This window comes from Bombus pyrosoma, linkage group LG8, assembly GCF_014825855.1.
Source record: "Bombus pyrosoma isolate SC7728 linkage group LG8, ASM1482585v1, whole genome shotgun sequence".
Classification (NCBI taxonomy): Eukaryota; Metazoa; Arthropoda; class Insecta; order Hymenoptera; family Apidae; genus Bombus; species Bombus pyrosoma.
In genome coordinates, this window is record NC_057777.1 from 10,659,291 (window position 1) to 10,671,442 (window position 12,152).

Consider the following 12,152-nt stretch of genomic DNA (forward strand, 5'->3'; position numbering starts at 1 on the left):
AAATATCTTAGAGCAACTTTGAAATCAAAATAAAGAGGAAGTATATGATGATTTACTTTTTTGTAACAGTAGCAGTGATTCTTGTAGTGATGATGATTATATACCTGAGGAAGGGGGAGGAAATGTTAGGAAAATTTTAGCATAGAAATAATCCGATCTAGAAAGATCCGTCGATGACCGGTACATTCCTGATCCTTCTTCGTTTGTTCACGGTTGTCCATTTATTGTCCATTTCGTGAATCCTATTGTTACGGCCACTTTCTTGTACACCGTCGCTACTCATACATATCAACGGGTATGTGAGCTCGCCTTCTTTTTTTGCACCTGAGGAGGGGAAAATGCCTTACACGGAGGTTCTTATAAACAGTTAACCTCCTTGTGTAACTCTAGCTGAAGATTACAAAAATCAACAATAACAACCTATTCAAAGATTTTTTGCTTCTAAACCTTGTAACCCAAAACACCGTTTGTGTTCCAAGGCACAATATTATGAATCTCTCAATTTTGAATTTACCGTTTCAACTTGAAACTTTTTCTACGGCCATGGGTCGCTACATTTCTTTCAGTGAAGCTTTAAATTTTAAGTTAATTTTAATATTCTTACAATCACTAACGGTCATATAATTCCAATCTAGGGTACTTAAATTTTTTCAATCTTCTATTTCGAATTACGAATCATGGTTATAAAAAGATCGGAACAATGGCCATTGTATCTTGATATAGCTGCTATATGCTTATCGGTACGTGACTTACTAATCACTGATAAAACTTGATTCTCAATTTATTTTGATTGTGTGGAAAGTAATTTAGACGATGTTCTATTAGAATATATGCGTGAATGAGGTATTACTGATATAACCTGACTCCATAATTAATAGGTTTAAACTGATGTATGTTTCTGTACATTAAACAGCAGGCATAGTACTGCGACACCGATATTTGTTTTGTTGTACCCTTTGTGGTCTGCATTATACATGCCGTCTAAATTGTCACTTGGAAATAATATTAGCATTAAAACTACCACGTAGGTGAAAATGGCTATTTTGACAACTTTATCTTAAAATTCCTACTTCGTGTTATATTTTTTCTCCGCAATGATGTAATGACTTTTGCAGGGATAGTTAAAGGAATAAAATAATAAACTTTAATTTTGTTTTATTCATTTAATATAAAAGAAATTTTATGTCATGGCTACTTATACCAGTATAGGACAAGTTGACCCGGCATATTGGCTGGTCAAGATGATAGAAGTCAACGTTTGGAAAATAACAAATTTGCATTAATATCGACCGTATGGGACAAGTTTATTGAAAACAGGCAGAATTGCTATAAATCTGGTGCAAACGTTACAATAGACGAGCAACTTTTCCCAACCAAAGCCAGATGCAGGTTTACACAATATTTACCGCATAAGCCCGACAAATTCGGAATTAAATTTTGGCTGGCATCTGATGTTCAAACAAAATATATTGTAAATGGGTTTCCTTATTTAGGAAAGAACGAAAACCGAACACCATCGCAACTTCTGGGTGAATTTGTGGTACTCAAATTGATTGAACCATATAGTATGATGGGAAGAACCATAACGACCGACAATTTTTTTACAAGTTTGTCAGTGGCATATAAATTATTAGCTAAAAGAGCCACACTGGTTGGCACAATACGCGGAAACAGAAGAGAACTCCCTAAAATTTGTAAAACGACGAAGGATACTGTGGTTCGCTTTTCGTCGCTGCTGTATCGATCAAATGAGATTACACTCACAATTTATAAAAGTAAGCCGAGAAAGAAAGTTTTTATCCTGAGCTCTAAACATAAAACCGTCAAAATTGGAAAAAGCGAAAAGGGCCTACCTGAAACGGTCGAATTTTATAACAAGACAAAATTTGGAGTAGACATAGCAGAGCAAATAAATGGCAAAAGATATAGCGCGAAATCGGGATCAAGAAAATGGCCACTTCAAGTATTTTTTAATATTTTAGATTTAGCTGGTATAAATGCCTGGATTTTATATAAGGAAACCACAGGTGAGCAGATATACAGAAAAGAGTTTATGTTTCAATTAGCAGATGAACTTGCCGCTGACAATGAAAAATTATGAGTAGAACAAAGAGCGTCTGAGATCCAAAATACCTCAAAGAACTCACCTTATTCGTGCAAATATTGTCAGATAAGGTATTGTAAGAATAATAAGACCACTACCATTTGCAATGTTTGTAAAAAATACGTATGCGGAAAACGCACGCAAGAGAAAGTTAACGTTTGTAAGAAATGTTACGAATGACAAATTTTGTACCTAATAATTCAACTTATATATGTATTTTATTTATTCTATTATGCTTATTACGTTTATTATTCTATTATTATATTATACTTCTTATATTTACCAATGGAAATTTATTTTAATATTCTTGTTATTAAAGATTTAGGTACTAACTATTCTTCATTATTGTACTTATTGTTATTATTACAGTTGTTATTATATAGTTTTTATGATCTCAGAACATGTAGTTCCTTTTCTAAGATAATAATAAATCAATAAATATAAAAATATGCCATTATTACGTATTTTTTAAAGATTAATCATTTTGTCCTGTTTTGGTAGAGATAGCTACCTCTCAAACGTCGGTAGTTTTAGTGTTAGAAAAATAGAATCTATATATATATATATATATATATAGATAGTTTTGGTAATAGGACACTTTAGGATAAGCGCATAAATCAAAATCCAGCAGTATACCGTCCTTTGAAACAATTACACTGTTCAATAAATTTTAGCCTTTTTCAATTTTATAATGGTTCTTATAGACTTTGGATACTAATTTAACTAGACACGAATCTGTAAATCATTTTTCCCTGTAACCCACAGTTAAGAAAAAATTAACTTTTGAAAAAAATTGCAACTTTTTAACTTTGAAAACGTTTTGCGCTTTTACGCTATAGCTAGCTATAATAGCAGATACTGAGTTGCTATTGAGACGAACACATTTTGTGGTATCTGTTGAATAAAACAATATGTTTCGACCGTTCGCGGGGAGACGCGATCTCGAAGAAGCGCGTCAGCGGGAGTAAATTCCCGTTACGATTCGAATAATCGCCGCCACGAATAGATCGATCCGCTATTTCGATTAAGATAATAGGGGTGGTTGAATGAGTATAACTCTGATTTTAACAGGTTATAATATATATATTTCCAACAATTATATAACTTCAATATTGGATACAATTGTGTGTATGTTGACTGCCAAACTACGAGTGAGCACGCCTGAGATTCTTTTCGTGTTGGCGACTGCGATGATGTGACTTCTGTCGATTGACTGTCTTCGACTTGGCGACTGTGATGACTGATTGTTACTTCTGAGCTTTGTCTGTTACTGTTACTCGAACTATTTGTAACTGTAAACCTAACCCCAGTCTTTCGAGCATTGTAGCAATTTGTAAGCTCTCCGTGAGCGGTTCACCTAGGACAGTATATTCATTACATTTTATTAAGAATTGGACACATAAGCTCCTGCGTTTTTTCATCATCGTCAAGCTTCTGATTTGCAATGGTTTTTACGATGAATACTTTCGTTCAGAATTGCGACTTTTCATGATAATTTCTTTACGAATTCCATACATCCCTCGCACTTGTTGCATTTCTCGCATGTATCAGTTAGTTCCTAGTATCCTTCACCATCAGACCGGTCATGGCACGAGTTTTAACATCTTTCTTTCTCCATTCATTTGTTACACGACTTGAACGTCCTTTACTTATCTCCCAGAGATCTTCCTTCGTTAATAAAAGCTCAACTTTATATTTCTAGTTGTAATAATATTCATCGTCCAATTTATCGATTGATACTTTAACTGAAAATTTCACTTTCAAAATTAATTGAAATAACTTTTACTACTTAGCTTGAGCCGATAATCTGTTAAAGGTTCAATCATCAAGAATCCGCATCGTCAATTAATATTAATATGTAATGATAGAATCATCACTCAAGAGGTTTGTAATTTAATCGCACATTTATATGCACATATTGAAATATTAGATTTATAGAGCACGAGGGCAAACATAAGTACAAACGATGTTTAGCGGTGTGTTAACCCTATGTATTAACTGTTGGTACAATTTATAACGCTTGCGCCAACGGAGTTATTTTTGAGGAAGCTATTTTCTATCCGTCGTTTCTATTAGCTTCGCGTGTATTTGGTACTGGTATTTTGTAATAATCAACATGCTGCACCACTTTTATTGCTACAGTCCCGCATTAAAAATTCTTACGAACCGTCACTGAACTTATGCATATTTTCATAATATAAATTATCCCTTTTTGTCTTTTGTTACGGATGCGCACAAATATTTATCTGTAAAAAGTAAAAATAAATATTCACAAAAAGGAAGCCATCTCTGATTTTGATCATTTGTTTAAATGTTGTCAAGATCATCATCTTCAATAGTGTTGTGACAGTTTTACTTAGGGTTCTCCTTTATTAATAAGTTATTGTCAAGAAAAGTTTACACAAAAGTTCATAATTTTCCAGAAACAACATGTTTACATTTACCAGAGTGTGACATTTACCGAGATCTTAACTAATCCAGGTAATACAAATCCTTTCTTTCTTTTACGTGCAGGAAGCCTTCATAGATAACCCGGATCCTCCAGGGAAGGGCGCAGCGAAAGGGGTCCGGGTTTTTCTGCGATTCCTCTTTTGTCCCCTGCCTCCTAAGTCGGGACTAGTTGACTGGCCGATCCTCTTGCTGTAGTTTCCATTGCCTCTCTTTCCCCGGTCTCTTGAACAGATCGTCACAGAAGAGAATCGTCACATTATTGACAAATTGGCATAATGCAGAAATGAGTACCGTGGAAAGAACTCTCCGCTATGGAACTCGGACTGCCGTCAAAAAACCTATTGCAGTTATAAATTACATCAAGTTCACGGGAGGCGTTGATCGCGCTGATCAGTATGCCTCGACATACTGCTGTATGAGAAAGTCATTGAAGTGGTGGCGCAAGTTATTTTTTGGGGGAATGAAAATTTGTTTAATTAATTCATATATTCTACATAGATTAATAGAAATAAAAAGAACGGAAGGCCACTTAATCACCTGCGATTTATAAAAACTTTAGTAGACCAGTTGAGAGGAGATTTTCGACAACCGCGAGATCGAGCTTGGACGTTGACTGCTAATTGTGATGAAATTCGGTTACATGGAAAGTTTCATGTAATTTTAACAAGAACAAAAAAGCATTTTAAAGTGTGTTCTTACCGAAACAAAGTAGGAGAAAGATACCAAACAACTTATTATTGCGATACTTGTCTCGACAAGCCAAGGGTACATTGACAGATGTTTTATAGATTATCATAAAAAGGGAGAATACAGAAAAAGGAATTAAAAAATCATATGTTCAAAGATGTAACTATATATAGATTATTAAAATATAATCTTTTTTAAGTTAATTTTTGTATAAAATCATATTATGTTACCTGCAAGGCACTCGTCACATACGCGCAAAATCACCTCGAGTTGCTGTTACGCTCGACCGAAAAGGCCGTCGAGTGCAAAGGGTTAGGTTTTGGAGGTGAACGCTATTCTCTCCACCTTCTCCATTGCTCTCATAATTTCGGCGCCAATGCTGGTCGTTGTTTGGCCGATTATGGCGCTTTTCAAATTCGCTCCTGTTCCATCTCTGTGGCGGTAACTCTATATGACGTTCAATTCCACCCGAATTTGTTTCCTCAGCGTCAACGACATGTCGTCATCTGACATTCTCCGTCCTAGTCACGAGAGCTCCCTCCACAACGACCGTCGTTGAGATAATTCAGACTTAAGCCAAACTTAACACATAATAATCATCATTGATTAGCTTAAAATTAGATTTGGGTTAGGTCAGGTTAAATATTTCCAGAATGGGATGAAGAGAAAGGGACGGAACCTCCTCCGCCCACGCTTTTACTTAATGATACTACTGTATCAAAATATAACGGCGACCCCAGCTAAAACTTTCACAATACTACTCTGGGTGATGACCTTGGTAATATATTAAGAAGTTATGGAAATCGGCAGTTGCTCCCTTTTTATGAATACTTACCGGTTTTCCTTTGTCTATACCAATTGCTAACTGTTGTAACGTACGAATTGCAAGGAATGAAGCCTCACGAGCTTCCATATGTGACCGAGTTTAGTTTTTATTTAATTAGCTATTTGTATTTCTTCGCTGGTCAAAGGATTTTTCAAAATCTTATATTTTCCTTATGTCTGCAGGCGATATATAATTGTATAATCTAAATCAAACGACTGGTTGAAGTAAGTTGTATTGAGTCATCGGTCTACTAGAAGAATAACGAAAATTACTATTGCAGAGAGAGCTATTAGATTTAGCAGAGGCATCAAATACTGTTTGGAATTTCATAGTACTCGATTTGATTACTGATGGGGAACGTAAAATCCATTCGTCTCGTCGCTGTTACAAATTGTCATGTGACCTAAACATTGATAGCCCATCATTAACTCGCTACATTTTTTGCGTAGGTCATCTTGACCTTCTTAACCGTCGTACGTGAGTATAAAATCGTTTTAATGTTCCTTTGTACGAATTGCTTATTTTTTATTGCTTTATTTCGGTCCGCATTGAAGGGAACATTTAAAACGTATCGACCTTTTAATCATGGCGCGTATGTGTTTGGATATGTTTGTGTTCGAAAGATAAATGTTTCTTAGTTAAACATTCCCTTAATTATCAAAACTTTGTCCACGACCTATTAAATATTTTTTGTAAGAGATACTACGTTAATAATTAAAATACTAATGAAATTAAAAGAGTCATTAAATATAATAATAATACTAATAAATACGCTATGAAATAATTTTGTTTTGTTTCGTTCCAGACTTTAATGACTGTTGCCGCGTTCTCTTGTAGATACGGACTTAAGCGGTGGAATTTATGGGCAGTCGGTAATCGCTTATTGTTATATATTAAATCGCGGAAAATGTCGTAAAAGCTATTTCATTCCATGTAATTTGAATGGTATAATTTTTATAATCTGAATGGTTTAATTTTTATTTCAGGTAGTATCGATTTTATGTTATTAATCGTTGGAGAGTTTCGCAGGTCTGTAGGCGGTTCTAACAAACATTTACGTTGTTTTATATCAAAGTTAGATTTGAAATTTGCACTTCCGAAAACTGCACGTTCCGCTTCAGTTTCGCTATTGCCTTTTAATGATTCGATGTTAGATTGCATTCTTTCCAAATTTCCGTAAACTTCTTCTAACTTTTGTTGGCATTGATCTAACATACTTACATTCTCGGAGTTTTCAAATCCAATATATCGTTTCCGCGTTAACTGGGCTTTACACGCAGTGCGATTTCGAATAAAATTTTCGTGAGGAGACACAGGATCCACGTAGGTACTCCCTTTGCATCTTCGTCTTATTGAAGACGGGGGAGACGTAGAATTCACGTCTGCTTTGCAGCCTCCACTGGTTGAAGGGCTGAATAAGAGATGTAGTCGATATTGCATGTTTCCTTTGTATCTCCTTACTGGTAGGGAGAAAAAATCGTAGCTTTTGATTTATGAATATTTTTATGATCACTGAAGCGTCGAAGACTACTCAGAAAAGTTATTGGAAAATTAGTAGTAACAGATTTAAGCTTAGATTTATGTTGCAAATTATCGGAGCTGGAGATGAAGCAGATGAGAAAAATGATGATGAAACAGTCGTGAAAAGAAATGAAAGAGGTATTGTTGTAGTTACGAGGATCAGGTCGAAAGGAATCGATAACAAGAAGAAAACACTTTGTCAGAGATAACGGAAAGTGCAGATAATGAAATCGAGGAAGAAGATAATCCAAATGAGCCGAGCGAATATCATTTCTTAATAAATAGTGCAACTGATGATAAAAAGACAGAATCTGATCAATAGGAGAAAACATAAAGTAAAGAAGATGAGTTGGAAACTGATTGAGGAAAGAACAAATTTTTTTTTATTATCTAATTTGTACTTCATAATTTGTTCAACTGGACATTCAGTAAATTTTTCTAGCTTTATTGCTAAATAACATGTCGATGGCTACCCCCAGCGGGATACCATATTCGAGTTTGTCTATTTTATTACCTCAATGAGGTCAGTGGGGTGTTTTCTCTTTAGTCTTCTTTTTATGAGAGTTTTGCTCGCTTCACCAACCAGCTGGTTTGGATATGTTGCCGTTTTTTCCTTGTATTTTTTTGCCTACCTGCTGATTTCTTCTTTGACCCTTGGTATTTTTAAGTCTTTGCGTATATCCCCGTTTCTGACATACCATGGGGCGTTGACTATTGTTCTGAGCATCTTCGATTATAGGGACTCTAATTTATTTATGTGACTCATTGCTGCTGTTCTCTATAGTGGTATTCCGTACGTCCAAATTGGTTTTAGTATCGTTTTGTAAATTTTTAGTTTATTTTCCATGCTGACCTTAGAGTTTCAACTAGTTAGCCATTACATCTGTCTTCTTTTTATCCCTTTTTGTCTATAATTGATTTAGTATGTTACTTCCATTTAAGTTGTGTGTCTAAGTGGAGTCCTAGGTATTTAACTTGCCGCTGCGGCTCCGCCGCCGCCCTAGGTCGCCATAGGGGTCGTCACGCCGAAGGAGTTTCTGGACCTCCTCGGACTTGCACGACAGCCCGTAGTCCGTGACGTTAGGAGACGTGGTCCCTCCTGGCGGCCAAATCGACAGGAAAGGCTCCCCAGAACACCCGACGAATAGACGAAGGAGTGTCCCGGTAGTAATTCGAAAGAGGCCCCGGGACACTCCTGCTAAACGTCAGGATGGCCACCGTGGGATTTTAGTCGGTTTGAGTCCGACAGTATCCCGTCGCTTCCTAGAGGGCGGCGGGGTGTCCGTGAGGATTTCCCCACGAAAAAAAAAGATATTTAACTTGCCTTGTTTGTGTTATGTGCGTGCCATTCAATTGGATATTTAGTGGTTTCCGTTCTTATAGTGTAAATGTAATATGGTTGCATTTACTGGGGTTTGTTTTTATTTGTTTATCTTGTAGCAATTTTTCTACTTTTGTGATATGCTCTCGTACTAATGTGACTGCTGTTTCTGGATTAGTGTGCCTGACTAGTCTGTACAGCTGTCTGTGTCGTCTGCAAATGTTAGTACTTTGCTATTGGTAGTTGTTGGTATGTTGGCCGTGTATAATGTGTATAATATTCGTCCTAAGACGCTTCCTTGCTGTACCTCTACCTTGCTGTCTTTAACTTCAGAATATGCGTCCTTTATTTTTACTACAAAGTTTCTGTTGTTTAAGTATGATTTGAGTAAGTGGTGGATTAGTTCCGGGAAATGTTTTCTTATTGTTTGTAAAAGGCTTTTATGGTTCGTTTTGTCAAATGCTTTCTCGATGTCCATGAAGAGAGCTATAGAGTATTGTTACTTTTCCATTGCTAGTAAAATTTCGTTGACGAGCCTGTGCAGTTGCTCTATCGGGGAGTGCTTGTTTCTGAATCCAAATTGGTGATCTGGTATTAATTTTTCTGTCTCTATTGTTGGTTTTAGGCGATCGTATATTATCTTCTCTAGTATTTGGAAAACACAGGAACCAGTGATATGGGTCTGTAAGATGCAGTCTGGTGTCGGTCTTCGCCTGGCTTAGGTAACATTATGATCTGTGCTAGCTTCCATAGATTAGAAAAGTATTGGATTTTTAAAATTGCATTGAATATTGAATATTATTGTGATTAAACGTATTGCTTTTGGGGGAAGGTTTTTCAAGATTTTATCATTGATTAGGTCGATTCCTGGTGCTTCATTGTTGTTTGTTTTCTTAATTATGATTCTAATTTCTTGTGCTATTGTATTAGATATGGTGTGGTGCTTGTCAGTTGAGGTACTGATATTATGCGCATCTACGTTCGAATGACGTATGGAGTTATTATTGTTAATTTTATAGACAGAATAAATTTTACAGAATGGAGTAAATATGTTACAAAGGTGGTTGGAGAATTGTTCAGCTTGCTTTTCGTTGTTTATGGCCCATGTGTTGTCTGTTTTTCTGATTGCTGCGATTAGGTTTATTGATTTCTTTATTTTGTTCGTGGCTTTCCATAGAGAGTAGTTGAATTTTGAGTCTCTATGAATCTTGAGAATTCGTTATTATTATGATCTCTTATTTTACTTTTTATTTCCTTTGCAAATTTGTTTAGACGTTTTTCGTTTTTACGTGTTCTATTTTTTTTCTCTGATTTTATCAAGGATGTCTGGTGGAATTATTTTTGTTTGCCTGTTGTTTGGTTTATAAATAGTTGCTCATGCTGCTTCATGTATATTTTCTGTCAATGTTGTTACTGCCTGAAAGACCAAATGAAAGTACAAAGATAAAGATAAAGAAACAGGTAGTAAAAAATGAGGTAATTTAACTGAAAAATTGAATAGACCAAGTAATTTCAGTGTGTCTAATTCAATTAAACAAAAAATTTTCAAGCTAGGCTCCATAATTATAACTATCAAAAACAAAATTTTTCCAAATACTCCTTTTAAACCTTTATACTTTACGCCAAAAAAACAAAGAAAGAAGTTTAATTATTTATAATACCATTAAAAGAAACTCATGCACAATTGCTTTCTTTAGCAATTATTCACTCTGATTTTCAGTTCAAAAAGCATCGAGACAGATATCTGATTTGCAGTAGACGATGAAATGATCAGAATAGATCTATCTAGAACGCGACCCTTCGGAATTGATAGAAGGAGCAGAGTGTCAGAAACTGTCCACTCTAGGCAATATTTTGGTACTACGTTGAAGGAAGATAGTTTCGAAAGTAGGGCGGTAATAATAAAGAATACAGCTCTGATTCATCTTTGAAAGAGTATATTCCAAATACAAACGATCAATATCTCAGAAACAGATAAACCTTAACACAAAGCAAGCGACAAGAATACATAAATTTTAGGAGAAAAAATTGGTGTGAAAAAAATGAACAATTATCATTTTTTTATCATATTGCATTCTCGATAAGGTACATTCAGTGACTCGTGAAAATACCTGAATTTAGAAACTGCTTACCAAAATTTAGAAATACTTACATATAGAAAATATTTGTGACTATATTATTAGGTGTATTATATGAAACATTTTGAAATTTTGTTAACACTGTAATGAGACACCGCTATACTCTTTATATTAATATAATTTGAAGCTGATCTGAAAATGTATATAAATGTATATAATGTATATGTATGATTTATTAATATAGTAGATAATTGACTGTTTAAGCAATTTTGCGATTTTTGTAAAGTGTACGATAGCAATAGATATACTTATAGAACTTCTACATACATTTTCATATTTGTTTCAATCTTTACTAACGTAATCATGTCATCATATATCCTGTTATATCGTTACGAGTCAATTTGAGGAGGGCAATACAGAGGCAAATCTAGTGTTGTTAATTACGCTGCTTGCCGAAGGAAATAGATGTGAGAATGTTTCGACATATGGTTAACATCAGAAGCTACAGAAAATGTTAGTAGTAGGCGTCGTAACTTTAACTAGCAAGGGTAAACCTCGGGTGGCAAAGGTATATCTTTGAGGATTCGCTATGCTGGATATTATAATTGAACAAAATGTTATGCAGGGTGAGGCACGTAAAACATAACAGTGGGATATTGTCGAAAATATTGGCGATATAAGAAAATGTTCTTATGAAAATTTAAGTATTCTAAGGGACATAACTTTTCATGTAATTGGACCTTTTACATGAAGGGATCAAGAACATATCAAGGTCATTACCTTTCTTTAAATGGAATTATATATATTTTTTAATTCACGTAAATATAATTCACGTCAAGATGAATTCAACTATTATAGTCAATCGTTGTCGATCAAGGTTAATTCTAGGTCACAAAAAATTAAGATACGTGAAACTTGTGTAAGAACAGTGCATAAGACTCATAAGGAAAACTAACCTTGTCAAATTTTGTCACTTTATACATAATACCTAGATTGCGGATAATTGTTTCATGATTATATTTAATATAATTTTTCCTCAATATAATTACAGATACAGTCACAATAAGCTTAACATCATGTACTTATGTATCATCTATGTAGCATCGTGTCAGCATCGTGTATGTGTTATGTAACCTGAAAAATTGATCATGTTATATAAAGTGA